The sequence below is a fragment of the Telopea speciosissima genome, chromosome 10 (genome assembly GCF_018873765.1).
Source record: "Telopea speciosissima isolate NSW1024214 ecotype Mountain lineage chromosome 10, Tspe_v1, whole genome shotgun sequence".
Taxonomy (NCBI): domain Eukaryota; kingdom Viridiplantae; phylum Streptophyta; class Magnoliopsida; order Proteales; family Proteaceae; genus Telopea; species Telopea speciosissima.
The window spans coordinates 11,573,788-11,596,080 of record NC_057925.1 but is presented as its reverse complement, the minus strand read 5'-3'; the positions used below and the strand labels follow the sequence as shown (position 1 = coordinate 11,596,080).

At 40.4% G+C, this 22,293-nt stretch overlaps 1 long non-coding RNA gene across 1 annotated transcript; it reads right to left on the bottom strand.

Annotated features, from left to right (window-relative positions):
- Positions 1 to 1,092: 1,092 nt before the first annotated feature.
- LOC122641831 lies at positions 1,093 to 21,974 on the bottom strand. The gene is made up of 3 exons (XR_006329969.1): positions 21,965 to 21,974; positions 8,270 to 8,279; positions 1,093 to 1,354 (listed from the first exon to the last, which is right to left on the bottom strand). It is a non-coding gene; the product is annotated as an uncharacterized LOC122641831 (long non-coding RNA).
- Between the last annotated feature and the right edge of the window lie 319 nt (positions 21,975 to 22,293).

Below are 22,293 nucleotides of genomic sequence, written 5' to 3'. Positions count from 1 at the left end.
ACAACCATTTGTGACTTTGGTAGGGGTGCCCTTCTTTTTTTTTTTTGATAGGTAAAATCAATTTATTCCAAAAAAAAAAAAAAAAACAATTACAACCTAAAAAGGCAGCCTAAGAGAGATTCAAAGATCAGAACCCCAGGAAGGCCCCAACCCAAAGAAAACAATAGGAATTTTCCCATAGGCCACTCCTGAAGCCTAGACCAATAACAAAAACTGGACCAAAAATACAAACAAAAGGACAAAATCATCTCACCACCGAAAATGAATGGATCCCCCACTTCTTGACAAGGAATAAATTTCTTGGAGATTTCTTACCTTTCGGGATGACAGTTTTACACCGATCTTCAACATCTGCATGGATATCAGATATGAGGGAGGCCATCGGCCTTGTCCTATTCCGGAATATATGGAAGTTCCTCTCTTTCCAAATATGAGTAATAGTTGAACAAAAAGCCAGCTTGGCAATGCACCCAATAGAATCCCCATCAAATAGGGGTGCCCTTCTTGTCTCAGGAATACCCTTGAGATGCTCTAGGGCTGCTGTCCTTTGGTTGTAATTATTCTTTTTCTTTCTCAGTAAATTTGATATATCGATAAATTAAAACAAAAAAAAAAGAAAAAAGAACATAACCAAGCTTGAACTTCATACTCAGTACATAGCAAACCTGTTCATAATTATTAATTATGTGGTACACACCGGTCTTACAGTCCTAGTGCCTAACCCCCACTTGCATTGCATCTTTCAAAACAACTAAACAGGGGAAAGGCCATTATTTTTATTTTAGTAAACTGCTTATTTGCCACACACACACGCACATAGAACAGGTCCAAACACTGATACCGGATTAAGCCATCATCTGCTGGAACTCAGGGAAATCAATCACACCATCGCCGTTGAGGTCGAATGCCTTTATGATGCTCTTGCACTCTTCATTTGACATTTTGAATATCCTCTGCAAATCCTCTGATGTAATGGACCCAGACCTCTTCCCAGCGAACATCTGAAAGCCTCTTTTCAGATCATCATCCCCACCTTGACGCTCCATCAACATTGCAAAATCATCAAAGCTGAGTGTCAAACTGTCGCCGCCTGCTGCAACGAGTTCATTGGTCACAGCTTGAGCCTCCTCAGGTGACATGAACTCCTTTTTGGAGGCAAGGTAGGATCTGAGTTCAGATCCTTCAATTTTCCCATTACCATTAGTATCCAAGTAACGAAATATTTGTTGGAGTTCATCATTTCTTGATTGTTTTTTGGAATTCTGAAGGCGATGGACACTTAGCACGAAGCTCTTGTTGGAGAAGCATTTGGATAATGTGGCCTTGGAAACAACAGCAGTTGCCATTAGAGTAGCTAGGATCGAACGTCGAGAGTAGTCTTTGTTGCTTCTTGTTGCCTCTTGCTCTTTGCTGTGATGGAAATGGAAGAACATGCAAAGAGACTTATATAGAGACTTCACGGTAAGTACAAAAGAAAGAATCAGATTCTAGAGCTTAAAAAGGACTGGTCTAGGATAAAAGTTCCCATATTATTGAATTGTTGGAATATTTGCCTAGATAAACATTCATTGGAGTGTTGCTTAAAGACAAATCATATTTAGTGTGAGAAAGAATAAGTATCCAGAGCTTAAAAAAGGACTGGTTGTTGTAAAAAGTTCCCAATTATTGTCATATTCGCCCAACAATCCCAAAGGTGTATGCATGGGTTGGGCCCCAGATTTGAGTGATGATTAACATTCTTGCATCGACATCCCTAGAATTTTGATTATAGGTAACACTGTAACATAAACTAATTAATAAAGAACATTATATGCCTAATTTACTCACTAAACATGGAAGAATTAACTGCATCCATGCTTAGGAGAGAAGCATAAACCACTGTTTCTGCTGAGATAGTGGCAGTATACCTATGAGTCTATGATTATATAATGATAACAATAAGTGTACCTAGTGAGATATAAGTTAAGGAAATTTAAAGGAATTTGTGAATAGAGATACTTGAGCTAGCTTAGTCTACGACGATGATACTTTATTTTGAAATGGTGTGTGGTCGGGCAGCTTAAAAGACTGGGGAATCGGTTTCCAACAGTGCCCTCCCAAGATACATTGAAGATCAGCTGGCTCATGATGCCATGGGTTTGCCGAGATTTAGATTTCAGTAATGTGGGGGTACATCCTTGTTTTCTGCCACCTTCCTTAGTGGTTGTTTGAGATTCGGTGCTAGTGCCTGGATTTAGTTCCTTTTGTATTTCTGTTGGTTCTCTTAATACAATTATCCTTTAGCAAAAAAAAAGAAATGGTGTGTGGTGGTGTGTGAGGCCTGATTTTGATTGGAGAGCCTCTCCTAACCTTGAACCTAACAAAGTGGAACCTCTACCCGGAGAGATTCGGAAAAACTACCCTAAAATGACAAAATTTCCCTTGGTTGGGTTTCACTAGCTAAATGACTTTAGAATCGGCCCAAACTTTACAGTTTCCTGTGTCACTGCCAGTGTAAATACAATCAGAACTGCTAGGAATGCTAGGAAGACTTTCTAGTCACTGCCTGCACTGCTAGATGTCTGACAACTCATCTAGAGTGTTGCTTGAACTTGACTGTCCTTTGTAACTACCATGGACTGCCACTATCACTGTACTGAAACAAGATGCACTGTGTTCACAAAAACAACACACATGCATTGTGTTGACAACAATGACAACCAACACATAAACACTACCATGTGCACTGCATGTTCAACTTGAAAAGTTAACGGAAAAAAAAAAACAAGAACACACAAAGAGATAGTCAAAATCACTATGTCACTTTTGCCTTCCCATCCACAATGTAGCTATTGCACCTGCTGTTGGGCAAATCTTTCTTCGATCCATTATTACAATGAATTTTTTTTTAATCAATCAATCAAGTTTATAAGAATTGAAAAGAAGCGTTAGATACGTATCTATGGTTAGTTGGTCATTCTCTCTATATTGCAAAACCAAATAGCAACCTTAGATATAAGAAAAAGGAAAAATTATGTCCCCCTCCGCTGTACTTTGCCCTAATTACACGTTCCTCCCCTTGTTTTTCCCACCTTACATTCGATTCCCCTATAGTTTTCGAAAAATTACTAATTCCCCCTTTGCCATTAGCATCTGTTTGTTATGTGCTGACGTGGCGTAGTTAGATTTTTTATAATACCCAAATTAACCCTTGGATTGTGAGATGACCCATTTACCCTTTTGATAAAAAGCCAAAATAACAAGGGAGAATGACTTGCCCTATCTACCATTTCCAAACTTCATCTTCAACCTTTGAGCCGTGAAATCCCCGGCGACGATACCCCTACCATTGCCTGAGTTTGGTCCATGTAAATTGACCCTTTTACCCTTCCCATCTTTTTTTTTTCTTCTTCTTCTTCTCCTCCTGCAACACCTTTTTGCAACTTCCATGAAATGATTGATATCTTAGAAACCCTGGAGGCCCTACATATCATAACTCCGCTTTTTTGAGAAGCGAATATAGAGAAGATTAGTAGATTATAGAAAAAACTAAAAACTAGGAACTTTAGAGAGAGAGAGAAAGAGAGAGGCGATGCAACAGGGAAGTAGCAGAGGAATTGGAATCGCTATTGAGGATCACGGACCATAGTAAACTGATGGCTGAAAATCGCTACATTGATGGAAAATTCACCAGCTACTGTGGTATGAAAACTCACCAGTATTTCTAAATCGGCTCTGAATCATCGTAATCAGTCGTAAATCGTAGTAAATCGAAACTCTAAAAAATAAAGACACAATGTCAAATTCTTTTTTGGGTTTAAACTCAGTTCCAATTAAGATTCAAATCAAACCTTGCAAGACTTGCAAAAAATGAGCAAACCCTTTTCACTTTCAGAAAATCCAATTTACTTCAAGATCAATAATATTCAACCAAATCTCGAAAATTTGTCAAATTCTAGGGTTTAAACTCAGTTCCAATTCAAATCTTCAGAGTGTTTAAAGAGCAAAATGTAGAGGTGTTGGCTGCTAGTGTCAGTTGTTAAGGACCAGATGTTGACGCCAACTATCACTGCACTGGTGAACGGCGATGGATACGCAGATGCCAAAATTATAGTACAGAAAATCAAAGGATACCTCACGCTCATAACCTCCTGAGTTCTGGCATGATGCATCTTCTTCTTCTTCTACAGTTCTTAATTCCTCCTCTTCTTCTTCCTCTTTTGGGCTTTTCTGTCTCGTTCTTTTGGGTTCCTTTTAAATGAATCAGTTTTTAGGTCGATAGGTTCAGTTGTTCATTGGTGTATAGGAAGTCAGGAATTGTAGAGAAATTTATTCAAGGGAAATATACTTTTTGCAAAGATTGAGCCAATTAAGGAAACAAGAATATGGAGTATTGGACCCTCTGTGTGTGTGCATAGAATATTGCCCAAACCAGCTCCATTGGAATTTCATAATTCATAAGGTCTGTTTTAATTTGGTTTGATGTGTATCCTCCATGGTTGATGGAGGCAAAGTCTGCGATTTTATTTCCTGTACAGGAAAGCAATATGACCCTTGCCCCTCCCAAAACTCAGGCAATGGAGGTGACTGTCGTCGAAGATGCTTGAAGGTTGTTGTCGCCGAAGAAGCTTGGAGGTGGCTGTCGTTGGAGAAGCTTGGAATCCCTAATCGATTTTAGAGATGATGAAAGGGTAGAATTGGAAATGCAGTTTTAATTTGTTAGTAAAGGGTAATATTGTCTTTTCAAACCATTAACTAACAGCACCCTAACACCGTCAGCCATAAAGGTTCAAAATGTAAGGTGGAAAAACCAAGGGGAGGAACGTGTAATTAGGGCAACGTACTGGGGAGGGGGACGTAATTCTCCCTAAGAAAAATATTTTGGAAATCTACCACAAAATATTTTGCGATTGTTTAACCCTGATAATTGTTTAATCTGACCGTCATAGTTGTATTTAGCAATGGTAAAGTTAATCACTTCTATTTACAAACTATTAGCAACAATAATTACATCTATTGAACAACCTTTGTTATCAATAAAAAATTCCAAACGTACTACAATTAGTGGCGGTAGGTACTATAATTAAACGTTTTTGCCTGAAAAATTGCAATCAAAATTATAATAAATTTATAAAAATACAAAATATTAAAAATATAATAAAATCCAAACCAATACAAAAATATACATTGGAAATAAAAATGTAAATTTTTTTAAACTATTGCATAAAATGATATATTTCTTACATAATATATGTTAAAAACAGTAAATGTCCAAAAAAAATCCTCAAAATGTAAACAAATTTATAAAAAAAAAAGTAATAAATTAGTTAGCTAGAACTAAATAATTCACCATTGATTGGTGAATATTGCACAAAAGGAGCCAATAAAGGTTAGTGTGCTTTTGTAAAACAAGAGCCGTGAGGAGGTGGAGTGAACTGTTGGAGGAGTAAGAGGAGCAAGAAACTTATAAGCAGTTTAAAGAGAAAAAAAAATTATTGCCTGCCTATAACCTTATTAACTAGTACTCTAAACCCTAAACCCTAAACTTGTAATAGTAATCGAAACTAAATGTGTATATCAACCAATTACTTTTAGTTAAAATAAATATTTTTTTTTGGCAAAAGCTTTCAAACACGGTAATATATGAATTTGGTAAACACTTCTCAATTTAGTAGGAATCAGATAGATTTGGGAAGAATCAGCCTATACTATAGAAATCCAAGAAATAAAATTTATTATTAGTAATTATTATACCAGTAATAATGGTGAAGTGATGATTATAAAATAATAAAAAATAAAACATATAAAGCAACAGTTTTCTATAACTGTTGTAATATAGACCATGTCTATTTAATTATTAAATATATAAATATTTGTATACGTACCCATCCATATGTTCAGAATTAACAATCAAAATAAAAAAAGAAAAGAAAATATTCCTTAAATAATAAAATTGAAAAAAAATATTTTTGGTATCAACTCAAATATCGATCGTGAATCAATCGGAAAAAATAAAATTAAAACATAAAAAATCCAGTAAATAGTACAAATTGAGTTAAAGATAATTATTTATGGCAAATATTGCAAAAAATACAACCAAAATTATGATATAATTATAAAGGCTATAAATAGTATCAAAATATTAGAAGTAATAGCAGTAATGTTTGAAACAATTTTTTCTCAATAAAAAATAGAATATATCAATGGTAATAAAAAACCCACCGAAAAGGTATGCATAGCAATAGTTTTTATTATTGCTACAATTTAAGTCATTTAGCAATGACCTATTCAGAGCATTTTTTGTATTCAGTTTTTTCTTTGCTTGACAAGTAACATTTGGGAAAGACAACTCATGGAAGAGATGTAGAGATTTGACATCCCCAATCATTCAATCAAATGTCCATATAGATTTGGAGAGCATCAATAATTAAGGGAGAACAAGACATACCTTTTTGGTTGATAACTGAAGTCGATCCCCAAGCTTTTCCTTCCCCTTAGCCTTCCCCAACCTTTCACTTTTGCTCTCCTGTGAGTTGGAATTCAAAATTAGCAAGTGACGGCTATGGGGACTTTAGGGTTGAATATATAATATTCTCCCTGACCCTAATCACACTCCCACAATGTGTAAGGTCAGTTATACCCCTGACTTATCCTGGAGTGAAATAATACCATATGGGCCCAATGAAGATAATATATATTAATAAAGCCCAATAACCCAATAATCTCCCACTTGGGCAAAATTAATACACGTATCTGTATTGGAATTGGCCAGAGTCCCAATTTCACTCAAAATTACTTTGGTTCTATTAATACTCACTTGTGTCGAACGACAGCAGAAGATATGCCTCGACATACGGCATACAACTTTCTGTCATCACAGCCACAAATGATCTATTAACTCGAACCTCTTTGGGTATATGTAACAACAAGGAAATCAAGAGCATAACAAATGATCAGCAAGTAAATGCTCATTTTCTCGTAGGTCCTCTACCTTGAACATCCTCACAGGTAGTACACTTTGATATTGACTCATACTTGGTCTAAACCGCCATGAACTTCGAGTCAACACCATACTTTGGCTTACCGCCTATGGCTTAACCGCCAATTTTAAAACTTCGGCTAAATACCGCCTAATTGTCATTTTTGAAATCCTTGGCTAAATACCGCCTATGGCTAACCGCCATTTTGTAAGACATGTCATATAAGAATAAGTAATGAACCATAACTAGTAAATGTATTAAGACGGCAAAAGAATACAAAACCACTGGTTAAATAAAAGAGCTTAAATAATAGCCAAGGGCAAACAGACTCCCACTGAACAAGCATAAGAGAAAACAGACTCCCACTAAACAAGCATATCAAAGGACTCTGCTAATCCTATACAAGTAATATGACCCCTGAAAACTCCCACTGAAAGAGCCTTGGTGAGAAGATCAACCACCATCTTCTCAGTAGGAATGTGTACAACATCAACTCCTCCCTCAGTCACTTTCTCCCTGACCAGAAGATACTTTATTTCAATGTGCAATGAGCTGTTGGACTTCTTGTTGTTCTTTGAGAAAATGACTGTAAAGTTGTTGTCACACTAGAGCTACAAACGTTTGGAGATGGAGTCAACAACCCTCAGTTCTGTAATGAAATTTCTCAGCCATACCGCCTGCTTAGTCGCCTCAAACAATGCCACAAACTCTACCTGCATGGTGGATGAAGCAATAATGGTCTGCTTGACACTTTTCCATGAAACTGCACCTCCTCCCATCAAGAAGAGATATCCAGAGGTTCAGTGTTTCCTTCAATATAAATTTAATCTCTCGAAGCTGTCCGAATATATTTCATCTTATTTCCTTCTTTGAAACTTTACTTTTTTTTATAATTTTTAGTTTTGGTAACAAACATAAGAGATTTAGCCACTAATTAGCAAAATTTAGATTCAAAATTTTTATGAGATCTTGTTTTCTTGGTTGGCAATCTTATTTCTCCAGTTTGTTGCCATTCTCGACTTGAAATCCGAAAACCAAGCTCATATTTATTTCCCTTTTTACCAAAAAATAAATTATATTTATTTCCTTCTATATGATGTGGTGTTATGGAAAAGGAAGGGGAATATCTGTTAAGGTAAAATCTGAGATTACTCGCCTAAACCTTCAATGGTTAACTGTTAAACTGTGAAAACCCATGCTCGATGAGGCAGCAGTGAGTTCGGTTCCTTTGCATGTACATGCAGGTGTACATACGGGTGCAAGTATGGCCCTATCGGCACGAACCCGCCCTAGCCCACCTGAGCCCGAACAAGGTCTGGGCTGAGATATTTGGCCCTAAGGGTGGGTCAGGGCTGAAAATTTCTAGCCCAGAGTTAGGGTTGGGTTGGGTTAGGGCTGAGGGCTTGGGCTAAGCCTGGCTCGGCTTGGTCCAACCTTGTTTTAAGTTATACTATAAAATATATATTGATATAATATATATATTATAAACTTTGAACGTCACCCACATACTTTTTGTTATATAATATATTATATATGAAGAAAATAAGTGATATAATACATTTTATTATAGTTTTATTTTACGTGAAATTGATAATTTTCTCCCCGGTCCATTCCAGCCCATGCATTTCCGTCGCCCTCCCCGTGATCAGGGCCAATCAGGTTCAGCCCGGCCCGACCCTGAGGGTGGGTCAGGGTTGGATTTTTTAGGCCCTGAGTAAGGGTCGGGCTGGGTTTGGGCCCAGCTATGGTGACTCAGGATTGGGCTAGGGTTTTGTAAAACCTGGCCCAACCCGACCTGTTGCAGCCCTAGGTGCACATATATGTGAGAGGTAAATCACCTGTCCGATTTTTGCCATTTACAAGTGGAGGAGGGGGTATTTATGAAAACAAATAGGACAGGTTGTCACATCTCAAATGTACGTTCATTTGCACGTACTTGCAGCAGGGCATTATCCATAAATGGTTTTTTTTTTTCTTTCGTGACGAATTTATTCGGATAAAATTCGGGTCGTCCAATTTTTTCGCGCAAGGTTCACTAGATCACGAACTTATTACTCTTCTAGTTTTGGATTTGTCAACAATGCATGAACCTTGTTTGGGAATAACTATGGTGCTCTTTAGGAATGTAATAGGATATATGCAATGATATTGTTTTTACTTTCTTTTAGGTATGATTTGATCAGAAACATAGTAACTACCTAGGCGATCCATCACCGGACTGTGTATGGTAACAGATATATATGGTATCACATAAGACAGTTTAATTTCCATTCTAATTAAGAGGGAGAAAAAAAAAAAAAGTTATCTTCCAAATATTGGGACCTCTTTAAGCATCCTTGGATATATTAGTATAGATGCTAAAAATTGCCACCAACCCACCCACCCATGGCGATGATGATAACTAGACACATACGAATACTCAAGGCCTCACCTGTAGTTGGATTTACAAAAAAAAAAAAAAAAAAAAAACAAAAAACAACCCCAATATGACCATTTGTGTGTGTGTGTGTGTTTGTGCTCTATACTGACTCTCCCTCCTATTTCCAATGTCCTACTTTGATATTTGATCCTCCCTCCTATTTCTCATGTCTTACTTTGATATTTGAGCCTCCCTCCTATTTCTCCTCGCATATGCCTTCTTATAATTGTTGGGTCTCCTACTTGCTATTGGACCTCCATTTATTGTGGTTATCACCCTTGCTGGGGGCTTCTTGGACCCTTTCTATTACCTTGTCTCTCTCTCTCTCTCTCTCTCTCTCTCTCTCTCTCTATTGTCCCTATGCCTCTCTTGTTCATGACCTCCTTTTCAATGTTCCCTTTGCATGTCTCTCCTTTGGTTATATTCCCTGTTGGATCGTGGATTATCTCTTCAACCCAGTTGACCCCGTTGATTGAGTCTTTCGGGTATTCTATTGATCAGCCTATCTTGTTGGAGGTTGGGATTGGCGATGAAATCCCTTCGATAGCATCTTTGGATCAATCTTTCTATCTCGGCCCTTAAGTGATAGTAGTCATCTGTGTCACGGTCGTGGTAGAGACATCGATCCATCCCTTTTGGCTGGATCCATTTGTATCCTCTCGGGTTGTCAAAGGAGGTTGGTTCCTTCTATCTGCATTAAAATCTTTGATCTCCTACGATTGAGTGTGATGAATCTCTCTACTCGAGGGGAATTCCCATACTGGCTCAAACTTGGATTAGGTTGGTACTTCTTCCTGTAGTCAGACCTTGTTTCCCTATCATCAGGATCTCTCCTTTTGGAGTCCTGGCCAGCTTCCTGTTCATTGGTAGTAGCTAGAGCTTCTTCCACCTGATGTATTTATCACAGCACACCATGAAGTCATCCATAGTTTTTGGACTTTTCTTTACAATGGATATAGTAGTAGAGTATTCCTGACACTTTCCTTTAGAGCATTTAGCTTTGTTATAGGGAAGGTTCTCCACTTCCATGTCTTCTTTGTTGAAGCACATCAAGTAAGAGCGAAGGGATTCTCCTTTCCGTTGCTGAATTGTTGATAAGCTTGCAATATTTTTCGTATAATTGCCAATGAAAATATTTCCCAACTCAGTAAAGTTATTCACTGACCTTGGTTTTAGACGGTCGAACCAGGCTCTGGCTCTAAAGGTGAGTGTGACAGGGAAGGCTCTTCACATAATTGGATCTCGAGTGCCATGGAGCAGCATCATGGTCTTGAAATTTTTGAGGTGTTCCATTAGATCTAAGGTTCTGTCGTAACTTCCGATCGAGCCCATCTTGAACCCTCGAGGAAGGGGAGCCCTCATTATTTTGTCGGAGAGTGTTGTCTCATTGGAGAAATTTAGATTAGTAGCTCCCTTCGGTTGGGGATCTTGGTCCCTTTGGATCTTTTCATTTGTTTTTGTAGTTCTTCTATTTTTTCAGCGAAGTTGTGTTGATTTCCTATCACTGGAATTCTACGTTGGAGGATCTCTTTTTGGTTGCCCGGTTGTTGATTGTTCCTAGGTAGTACTTGTGGATGAGGATGCTGTTGAAGATGCTTGGCTCGATCCGATTGATTTCCTAGATGTGGTTGCTCATGCGGGAGGGGTGGTGGTTTACTGGTTTCCACCATATCTGCTGGAATTTGAGTTGTTGTTTCCCTCCACTTGAAGTTGGTCGCGATGGTGTTGAGGATCGTGAGTCTTGTGTCTCTATTGTTCACCATTCTATAGCATTATCCTCATTAATAGTTCCAGTCTCTCTCCCATGGCAGCAAATTGACTTTGGGTGATCGGAGCATTGGGATCTACTCCCTCATTACGAGGAAGTGCCTCTCTTGGATGTTCACGGCGACTATCACTGTGGTTGGGGGACATTTGTCAGTAATGTCAGTGATTGTGCTCTTGGCATACCACATGCAAAGTGTTAGTCAAATAGCAGTCCATGGGATCATCTCCTAATTTCCCTGGGAAACCAATTATAAAACAATTAGGGTTTTATACCTCCTGGGTTAACCCATGGTCGTAGGTGCCCTATTAAATTTTAGGGTTGCCCACAGTTGCCCATGGGAACCCTGGTGTAACCCATTTAGGGTTTGGTAGGAAAAACCAATACCCAATCCTTCTCTTTCTTATCCCATAAAATTATGGGATCCATAAGAGACAGAAAACTCATCTCTTTTCCATCCCATGAAAAGAGGGATCCATCCCATACCCGAATGCGCAACGTAAAGAGATTGATTCGGGTTTCTTTCGCATCCTATGATTATCATATAATTAAAAACAAGAGAAATTAACAAGAACTTACTAACCTGTTGAGCCTCAAGTGTTGCTCCTCCAATAGATAGTGGTTATTCCTCTAATGAGCACACTAGGTAAACAAACTTGAACCTCCAATGGTGCTGCCAAGGTTCTCCAAGTCAATCCAAAATCTTCTTCTTCAAATCTTCAAGCATCGATATGGGTTTCCAAAACCCTAACTCTCAAAAGCTAGAGAGCAAGAAGAAGGAGAGAGAGAAAGGGAGCCAAAACCATCCAAGGGGGAAGGGAGCCAGAAACGTACAAGCCTTTTTCGCCCCCTCCCCCCCTCCTTTTGGTGTGTTTTTATAATATGGGTTTCCAAAACCCTATCTTTGAAATCCCAGTGAGAGTGACACTCTCTCTCCACATTGACTTGAACCTGTTTAAACCTGATGGGCTTCTAATTGGTGAAGAAGCAAAATCTAATAGGAAATATTTAATTAATTATTTATTTTATATTTAATAGATAAATAATAATTAGCACCACATCAACTAAATTAAATAATTAATTAATTAATTAGCAAATTCCAATTATACCCTCACATAATAATAAATTATTATGTACCAACCCACCACTAATCAACATCATCATTATGGAATCTACGGCATGTACACATGTCCTGCCAAACCCAATTCCATAGAACATGTCCATATGGGAGCATTTGTGTACATGATCAGATCTCGCAAAACATGATAAAATATTTTCAAATAAAACTACATATAATTTAGGGTGACCGGTGGCAGTACGTACATTCTGCCAACTAATTCTTGCGTTCTTATACTGTAATCATAGATTAGGTATAAAGTTGATCTTAGCCGTTCATGAAGTTTCACTTAGTGACAGGTTCTTGGCTCTTATAGTGAGAGCCTCGTGCTATCTCTCTCTCTCTCTCTCTCTCTCTCTCTCTCTCTCTCTCTCTGTGTGTGTGCAACCCTTCTCTTCCCATCGACCTATTTGCATCTCTCTCCCAGCCTTCTCTCTTTGTCTCTCCCCCTTCCCAACCCTAGCTCTCTACATCTCCCTCCTTACCTTAGCCATGAACCTTGCAGAAAGCCAGAAACACCTCTCTGCCCGCTCTGTGCCTCAGCATTCCCTCCCACCTTATGCTTTTGCATCCCCTCCCATCCCACTTATTTGCATCTCTCCCAGGCAAATTCAAGTGGCTGGTTGATTCTTTTCCATTTTAGTAAGATGGAAAGATGGCATTCTATTCTTGCTTGCAATAGATGGTAGCGTTGTCGATTCGGAGTTCCTAAAATCAAATCGAACAACCAAACTGAACAGAGAAACACATTACATTTCACAATAATGATCTAACTAGGGTAAAGATGTTTTATAGATGAAAAGGAGAAAACAGGGGAAGATGTTAATTGCTATCTACCAGACAACAAAGCAACAGCTAGTGATTGATTTGCCCCTTCTCATTAACAAGGGAGGTTGGCCAAATAAGAGGCAGATGAACTTTGAGAGAGCCTTCAAATAAAACAATTTATCATTCGATTGAATTTTCTAAAATTAATGTTTGTGATTCGTAGATGTATGCCTTGGGGCTGCTCAATAAAGGGTGAAGAAGAAGATGTCCTTGTACTCTCAATTGAACCAAAGATAACTAATGGATTGATAGTAGGATTGGAGAGGATAGGAGCCAGTAGCCTCTGAACTCAGTTGCATTTCATCCACCTACCTCTGCTTCGGAGCACAAGCTCAAAATATCACATCACTTTTTTGGAGGAGTAGTAGCCCGAAGGTCACCACAATAGATTGATTTCATGAGAAATCGTCTCCTTTTCGCACCATTTCTCATGAAATCAATTTGTTCTCGGTTCCCGCAAGCTATGCAACTTGGCAAAGACAGAGAAATCTGTGCCAACCCCAACTTCCCAACTCTCTTAAATTACAAATCAACGATCTATAGGTATAGATAGAAGAAGATATCTGCTTCCTTTTCATGTCACTGAAGAGTCATAATGCTTCTTTGTTGTTCACTGTAAGAAACGAGAGAGAGAGAGAGATGAAGAGGGAGGTGGGGAAGGGGACTGTAGGAATTGGGCTGTCGTCTTTGGGGAAGGAGGGAGAGATCAGGTTGTAGCCGGTCTCAGGTAAATAGTTCAACGCCTGTGATTGGATAAGTTAAATCAATGGTTATCAATGGAAGAACGAACTGTCAAATTATTTTTGTGTACGTACTGGCGACCTTTTAGCCTAAAATAGGTTTTACAAGAACCATTTCTAAAACGGCATTGGATCCAGATTCTGATCCGACCATCCACAGACAATCTCTATTTTGATATTGTTCCCCAATTGGGCAGTGGTGACCATGTTGAGTAACACTCTCACTCACGAAATGCTCATGCATTCCCAGAACATCGGCTTTGACTCTGTTGCATCTTAGTCATTGATGATCCAAAGAATGCAGTCACTTTTTGCAGTGACAAGGTCCTCTCAGGTACAGGGCCTCGGTGACACATGTCTATCACATGTCTATCCCATCCTACATCTTGCAGTAATACATGAGGTAATTTGCAAAGTAGATTCTTCTCCAATGCACAACATTATGTGCACTCACATTCGTACCCTGACATCAACAAGTTTAGGCATACCCAATGTGACCATCATATGATAAGGGTGCCCAGCCCAAACCCTAGTCGTGACTACCATTTTAAGTAAAACTTAAGGACACATAACACTCAAAAAAGTTTATATCGCATGTGATGATATTAAACCAAAATGTATAAAAGTTCAATACAAAATAAACCAGATTGAACCATACCAAACCGGGTTTGATGGACACATAAAGCCAACACAAAGTTCCTTAGGCATGATTCTAGCATGAGGCTACAGTCGAGGGTCCGACCGGATTGAGGGTTCTTACTTCTTAGACCACTCTCTGGTCCAACCTTGTTATGCATGTCCTCATGCCATTGGAGATAAGAGTCCATATATATCAGGATTCGAGATTAAAAATCCATGCAATATTATTCATAAGTCGATCCTTTGTTTACATAGATGACCTATAAGGGAACTATACAGATAGACAGAAAGAGAGAGAAGAATAAGAAGAAGAAGAAGAAGAGTAGTTCAGAAAAGACCACGTCCAAGACTAAGACGATAACCATGTCCATGAGGGATGATTAAAGAAGCATTATTTGGATTTGGGGTAGCTCTTGTTGCTGCAAAATGATCCACCATTCCCATTGGATTGATAGATAAGAAAGGGGAGGTAACAGCAGCTTTGGCCAAAAGCTCTTCAACCCGTTTCGTCATAGTCTGGTTAATTTCCTCAATACAAATTTGCAACTGATGCAGCTCAAGCAATCTCATATTTTCAATGGGTGCTTCCCACCATGGTTCGCTCTGCTTCGCTTCTGCGGTCGATCGGTTGAATGCCTCGGCTCGCTTCGTCTCTGTTTCCTTTCGGTTGAGCACCTCTGTATACTTTCGGTTGAGCTCTCGAACACTGGCTGCACGGTGAGCAACCACAAGAGGCAACACAACGGCTTCCTGTGGCGGATTGTTTACAGTGAGGAACCTTTCAATGATGGACCCCACATTTGGGTGGCCAAAGGAATACACCTTCCCTGCAAGAGAAAAGACAATTATGGCTATCTCGGCAGCACACAGAGTACAGAGCTCACTCGCTTTTTTGAAAAGGCCTGCCCGGCGTTTGGAGAAGGTAACCTGTCGAGAAGCCTCACAATTGATCCTCTTGATCTCAATCTTCTGACGACCCAAGCTTCGTTTCCCTGCCATCTCACTGAAAAAATAAGAGAAATTGAGAAACTGTTCTTCTTTGGACTCAATTGACACAGAATTGAGGTTAAAGAAGGTGGATTTATAGGCCTTTCTTTCCTCCAATTTCATTTAATCTGTCCAAATATTTAAAATTCTTGCCTCTATATCCTCTTATTTCCATCTCTGAAGCTTTAGCCACTAATTAGGAAAATTTAGATTCAAATATCTTATGAGATCTAGATTTCTGGGTGCAATGTTATTTCTCCAGTTTGATCTCCATTGTCGACTTGAAATCCGAAAGCCAAGCTCAAATTAATTTCCTTTTATATGATGTGGTGTTATGAAAAATAAGAGGAATAGTATTTGTTGTTAAGGATGTAAACAGATCGAATTCGGTTGGATAGTGACATTATCACATTCGTATCTGATTATATTTGGACATATTCGGATGATATCCTATTAGTTTTCGGTCGGATTCAGATATTTTTCGGATAGTGACTTTTTAAATATGGGTTCTCTTAAATGGATATAAACGCGGATCGAATACGAATTTTTGACTATCAGTTGACTTTTTTACCATTTTGTTGATGAGGGTTAGGGTTGAGACTTGAGAGTTCAACAACAATCCTTTCTTCTACTATTCTTAGTCTTTGATTTTCTTACGTTTTTTACTTTTGATTTTATCTTATATTTATTTTAATAGATATATGACTTCTGGGTTGGCAACTATTTTATATATTTAATACTTATATACTTATATATATTATTTATTATACATAAATTAGTATATATATAAGAATATATGCCGATAATATGGTACGGTACCGGTATTACATAATTCGGTACGATATCGGTATGTACCGCCGGTATCAACCTCCATGCCAATCTTGTGCTGAGTACGATACCATTTTCTCATACCAAAACCATACCAAATTGTATTCTATATCGTATGGTAGGGTAATATGGTACGGTACTGGTTTCGTAAATGGTTTCGGTACTGAATTGACACCCTTAGGATGAAGTTTTGATTTGGTGCAACGTGTACACACATTGTTTGAGGAATTGGATTATCTCCGATTTCGGTCGAATTGGATTGGAATCGGCTGGATTCACTTCCCGATTCAAAAAATTGATTGATTTTGGCTGGAATTGGCTGAGGACGATCTGGTTGCTAATTCAGTTTCCTCGAAACTTGTTTATACATTTCATTCTTGCAAAAACTCATAGTTCTCCAGGTATCATATTACTATTTCAAACCCCTCCTAGCCAAGATAGGAATGGAAGAGAAATTTTAAGCTTAAAAAGTAATTTTTGTAATCATTACCCCACATGATTGACGTGATTGAAGGGGAGAATTTTTGGATGGCTGCAATTGGTGGAGCATTTTGCATGACAGGCAGAGAGAGATTGGGGGATGCCCAGGACCAGCTGTGTTTGACATTGGGGGCTTCCTAGGTTTTCCTACTTTGCTGCATCAGCCTAAGGTTGCAGAGGTGATTGCAAGGTCTTATGCGAATGTGACACGACCTTTGCTACCTGAGATTGAGAGTCTGCCGGCCCCAGTTCTAGATGGGTTACTCACGAGGATCAAGATTCCCCAAGCTGCGTACGTGGAACAGTTGAACATGCTTAAGTTCACGCTCCTGGGAAGGCTGAACTTTAGGTTTACCACGATGGACAAGGTTCAAGATGTAGTGAGGAACTGGGGTTTGAAAGAAGGAGTTTCAATGAAGTCGTTAAGCAAGGGATTCATTATCTTCAGATTTCACAATGCAGAGGACATGACATGCATCTGGAGAAGAAGTCCTATTCGCGTGGATGGACAAACCCTGAGGTTCCAGCAGTGGAGAAAAGACTTCATGGTTGATGATCAGGCTATCACAAACAGATTAACCTGGATTCGTTTTCCAGGCTTGCCGCAAGAATACTGGCATGAGGATATTATTCTATTGATCGCAAAGGTGGTGGGGAGGCCGATCGCCATTGACAGAAGAACTAAGAATTTGCACTTTGGGCATTATGCGAGAGTGTGTGTGGATGTAGATGACTCTGTGCCTCAGGTCGAGGAAGTTTATGTTGAACAGGAACAGGAGGGGTCCATGGAGATGTATGTCTTCAAGCAGAAAGTTGTGTTTGAGGATCCGCCAACTCGATGTCATCGGTATGGGGATCGAGAGGAACATTGCAGAAGCCGCGAGATGGAGCATGATGATGGCATGCCTGATGCCATTAATGACGAGAGGCAAGGCCAGTGCATTTCACACCGACAGGAGTGGCGTCCTAGAGAATCATCGGCTGCAGTCGAGGGTGTTTCAGGGAGCTCGCCGGCAGGGGTCAGGGCGGTGGGGGAAGCAAAGTTGGTTTTGGACTCTAATAAGGAAACAATGATGCAGGCTACGGATTTGGTGCAAACTGTTGTGGTTTTGGCAGCTGGGAAGGAGAATTTACAGGGAGTTCAACCTAGCATGCCTACTTCTTCGGCATCACGTTCAAACACGGTGGTAGTTGAGACACCATTATCACATGTGCATGGTGGTTCAGATGGGATTAGTTTGAGAGTAGATTCTACTCCCCGATCTAGTTCTTTGGACCAGGCTGAGGCTTCACATGATGTGAACCGGCCCACTCCTATTCAAATTGAATGTCGCGACAATGGTAGGACAGCTGTGGTAGTTCATGTAGATCATTCACAAGAGGATAAAAGCGAAGGAACAGAACTTTTCTTGGAGGCCCCACACAGGCGCCAAGTAAGGGAAAGGCATATTGAACAAGGCAATATCATCACAGGCGCACGACGTAGAGGGAAAGGTGCACTTGAAGCCAACTCTGTTGCTAGAAGCCTCGCTCAACAACGTGGTGTTGTATCTCAGCACCAGGAAAATTCTAAAGAGTTCTGAACATGCGTTGCCTCTTTTGGAACATCAGGGGGGCGGGTAAGAGTAAAGCTAGAGCACATCTGCGAGCTTTAGTGAAGGAACATAATCCGGATTTTTTATGCTTGGCTGAGCCTAAGATTGGTGCTCGTCGTTTTATCACTTCGTTGGGGATGTACTCGGACCTTATTTCAAATGAACGTGAAGAGGACCCTGGCAATATTTGGTGCCTATGGAAGATGGGACTGCATCGGCCAGTGGTGATCAAGAAATCTGAGCAACATATCTCCATGAGAGTAGAATTAAATGGGTTGAGTAATATTATCTTAGTGGTTCATGCGAGCTGTTTTAGGGCAGCTAGAAGCCAGCTATGGGTTGACCTGGCATCGATTGCAGGTATGGCTTGCCCTTGGCTAGTTATTGGTGATTTCAATGCTTACCTTTATGCAGGAGATAAAAGAGGCCCGGGTATTTTCAACATAGGCTCTGTAGAGGAGTTCGCAGCCATGTTAGAGGCGGCAGCTCTGATTCTGATTCACTCAATAGGCAACAAGTACACATGGATAAATAATAGGAGGGTGGGGAATGTGCAAGTAGTGCTTGACCAAAGTTTCTGTGATCTGCACTATGCAAGGTAGGTTCAGTGAGTTTTAGTTCGTGGATCCTCTGATCATGCACCTCTGGTGGTGTGTAGTGAAGCGGTGTCGCGGCCTAATAATATCCCTTTCCGCATGCAAAGGTTTTGGGTAGATCATGGGGATTTTTGTAGAGTGGTGCAGAGCTCAGGTGGAACTGGTATTGGGCTCTCTAATTTTTGTGGTTCATACCAAACTAAAAAGACTTAAAGGACCGTTGAGGGAGTGGGCTAGGGAGACTTTCCCCCACGTTGATCATGAAATCAGCCGCTCTAAGGCTGAACTTGACCAGGTACAAGGTCTATTAGATGCGGAAGGGTTCTCTGAAGCATTATTTGAGAGAAAGGTGCAGGCTCGTCCTGATTATAACCAAGCTCTTGAGCTACAGGAGAGGCTTTGGGGTGAAAAATCAAGAGAAAAATGGTTGAAATTTGGTGATCGCTACTCTAAATATTTCCATCTCTCAACTAGAATGAGGCGCACCAAGAACACCATTCGAGAAATATTAAGGGATGATGGCTCGGCCTTGATTGATCCTAAGGAGATTGGTGATCATTTAGTAGCTCACTATGAGAGCTTCTTCAAGAGTGGGGGAGGATTAGAGATGCAGCTCTTCCGCGATCCCTACCCGGTAAGATCAAGATAATGTCATGCTGTCTAGATCCCTTCGCAAGACGAAATCGAACTACTATTTTTGACTTGGACCCAGCTAATGCCCCTGGACCGGATGGTTAACCTAGTACGTTCTTTAGGGTGTGTCGGGACATCATTTGTAGGGACGTGTGTTGAGGCATTCAGAGTTTCTTTAGCGAAGGCATTGTGACTAAAGGGGTGAACTGTAACTTTCTCTGCTTGATCCCTAAGGTTGAGAATGCCAAAAGGGTGGGCAGTTCCGCCCTCTCTGCATGGGGAATTTCTTTTTTAAAATTATCCCTAAAATTATGTCAACTAGATTACCCTCCATATTGCACAAGCTGATATCTCCAGAGCAAGGGGCTTTCCAGAAAGGCGGAGTTATTTATGAAAATATTGGGGTGGCTTCAGAGCTTACAAACCTAATGGAAGTTAAATGTAGGGGAGGTGGAATGGGTATGAAGCTGGACATACAAAAGGCTTTTGACACGCTTGAGTGGAGTTTTCTGTTCGATGTGCTCAGTGCCTTTGGTTTCTCACAATTGTGGATTCATTGGGTGCACCAAATACTCCAATCAACTCGGATCTCAATTTTGATTAATGGTGGACTGGTCGGCTTTTTTGGGATGGAATGAGGATTGAGACAAGGTGACCCACTATCCCCTCTCCTCTTTATTCTCTCTGAAGAGGTACTATGCAGAGGGTTGAAGGACATGCGACATAGAGGATGGCATAATGCTCTTGCAGGACCACGCCAGGTGATAACCCCCTCCCACCTTTTTTATGCTGATGACCTGTTTATCTTTATGAAGGCAGAGCTGGCTAATGTTAGGAGTGTCAAGCACTTTCTGGAGGCCTATGGAGATTATTCAGGACATGTGATCAACCTCGCTAAAAGCAAGGTCTATTTTGGTCGTGTCTCAGCTGCTAGAAGATGGAGAATTTTATCAGTGCTCCAAATCCCAGTGTGTACCTTCCTAACAAGGTACCTAGGAGTTATATTGATGAAGGGCAGGGTGAAACACGACATGATTAAGCCTCTAGTAGATCAGTTCAAGCTAAGACTTGCGTCTTGGAAGGGATGCCTTCTGCCATGGCCGAAAGGATTGAGCTAGTTTGTACTATCATGGGTAGTATCCCAGTCGACAACTTCTCTGTATATCTCTGGCCATTGGGCACTATAGAGGTTATGGAGAGATGGATACGTAACTTTATTTGGTCAAGGGAGGCTGACAGCTCTAGGGCCATCACTATTTGATGGGATAGGCTGTGTAAGCCCAAGAAGGAAGGTGGACTCGGAATTCTTCGATTATGAGATTTAAATTTGGCCCTGATTGCTAAACTCTCCTAGACTATATACACAGATCAGTCTACCCTGGCAGCTTTTTTGAGAGGTCGACTAGTGAAGGCAGATGGGTCACTCAAGAAGACTGCTGATACCTCCACGCTTCTACCTAGGCTAAGAAGAGTTTGGGATTTTATTCGATTTGCAGAGAGATGGGTGATTGGAAATGGAAATTCAGTAAGTTTTTGGTATGACAAGTGGGTTCACAACCAAAGCATTGAGGATCTCGTCTATCCCCTACACATTCCACGCAATTTATCGGCAATGGTGACGGACTTTTGGAAAGAAGGTAGCTGGGATATGCCGGCAGTCCAAGAACCTGAACTCCAAAGGGCCTTCACGGTGATTCAAGGTAGTGGAATTACTTGTCACAATAGACTGGATATGAGATTTTGGGAGCTTGCAACCACTGGCCGCTTCACGGTCAAGACTGCTTGGGAGACCCTACGCATAAAGGCGCCCATACCTGAGTGGGTATCGACTATTTGGAACCGTGACCTTCATCCACGTGCTGCTGTATTCGGATGGAGGCCTGCGCATGGAGTACTTCCCACCGACCACATGGTATGTCACAAAGCAGTTCCTCTAGCTTCAAGGTGCGATCTATGCTACATGGACTGCGAAACGATCAAGCATCTATTTCTTGACTATGCCTTCTCACGTCAAATCTGGATGGCGGTGCTATATGTCTTCAATTAGAGCTGGAGTGGTTTCCCAACCATTGAATTATTATTTTCATGGTGGCGCAGAAAGGCCAAGACTGTTCCCCTACCTAAGGCATGGGATGCTATACTAATTATCTGTTGCAAAAATATTTGGTGGGAGCGCAATAGACGATGCCATGACAACTTGAGAAGAACTCCTACTGAAGTGGCAAAGCTATGCTATGGGGAAGTTGGGGACTGCATAAGGGTGAAAGGGGTGTAGGTGCAAATAGTGAATGATCTTACCTTGGCACGTATGCTGAAGGTGACAATTTCAAGGCCACCTGTTAGAAGGATGGTAGAAGTGTGATGGAGGCAACCACCACTTGGGTGGTGGAAATTGAACATTGATGGCTCTTCCTTGGGTAATCCTAGATCGATAGGAGGAGGAGGGGTACTTCATGATTACTTGGGAGCTGTGTTAAGATGCTTCTCTGAGCACCAGGGTGTGGGATCGAATTACATGGCTGAACTGGGGGCTTTCTTTACAGGAGTAGACCCCGCTAGAGAAATGGGCGCAAGAAATCTTTGGATTGAGTGTGACTCGGAAGCAGTTGTCTCTTCAATTCTCTCTAATAAGATTCCTTGGAACCTAATGTATAAGTGGTGGAAAGCCTCGAACTTTCTTGGCTCCATCCAGTGGCGTATGACCCAT